The following is a 1,056-nucleotide window of genomic DNA, read 5'->3' as shown; positions in this document are numbered from 1 at the left end:
GGTGTGTCCCGATTCAAGTCAAATCCAACTGTCCACTGCGTCTGCGCACGGCACCTTGGCCAGTCCCAAAGTTCAGAGCTGGCGGTGGGGCAGTGGGAGCGCGAGAAGGGTCCGGGGGAGCAATGCAATACCTGAAGATGGGGGTCGTGGGTCAGAGCTGCAGGGTTGGGCCGCGATTCAAGTCCACTCCCACCATCCACTGGGTTTGCGCACTGAACTTTGGCCAATCCCAAAGTTCAGAGATGGCGGGGGGGGGGCGCAAGCCGTGTCGGGGGAGCGAGCAATGCGATACCTGAAGATGGGGGTCGTGGGTTATAGCTGCACGGTTGTGTCCTGAATCAAGTCCACTCCCTCCGTCCACTGCGTCTGCGCATGGCACCTTGACCAGTTCCAAAGTTCAGAGCTGGTGGGTCAGGGGCGGGAGCCAGGTCGGGGGGGATAAAGCGATGCCTGAAGATGGGGGTCGTGGATCAGAGCTGCAGGGATGTGTCCCGATCCAAGGCCAATCCCACCTTCCACTGCATCTGCGCACGGCACCTTGGCCAGTCCCAAAGTTCAGAGCTGGCAAGTGGGGGGCAAGCGAGTCGGCTCGGGGGGGTAGCAATGCGATACCTTAAGATGGGGGCTGTGGGTCAGAGCTGCAGGGGTGTGTCCCGATTCAAGTCCATTCCCACCGTCCACTGCATCTGTGCACGGAACCTTGGCCAGTCCCAAAGTTCAGAGCTGGTGGGGGGAGGGGGCGCGAGCAGGGTCGGGGGGGAAGCAATGCAATACCTGAAGATGGGGGCCGTTGGTCAGAGCTGCAGGAATGTGTCCTGATTCAATGCCAATCCGACCATCCACTGCGTCTGCATACGGCACCTTGGACAGTCCCAAAGTTCAGAGATGGCAGTGGTGGGGTGGGGGGCGCGAGCGGGTCAGGGGGGAGAAATGCGATACCTGAAAATGGGGGTCGTGGGTCAGAGCTGCATGGGTGTGTCCCAATTCAAGTCCACTCCCACTGTCCACTGCCTCTACACACGGCACCTTGGCCAGTTCCAAAGTTCAGAACTGGTG

Source organism: Elephantulus edwardii, unplaced genomic scaffold, assembly GCF_000299155.1.
Source record: "Elephantulus edwardii isolate Elephantulus edwardi_28Jun2011 unplaced genomic scaffold, EleEdw1.0 scaffold00380, whole genome shotgun sequence".
Lineage (NCBI taxonomy): Eukaryota > Metazoa > Chordata > Mammalia > Macroscelidea > Macroscelididae > Elephantulus > Elephantulus edwardii.
This window is presented reverse-complemented; position numbering follows the sequence as displayed.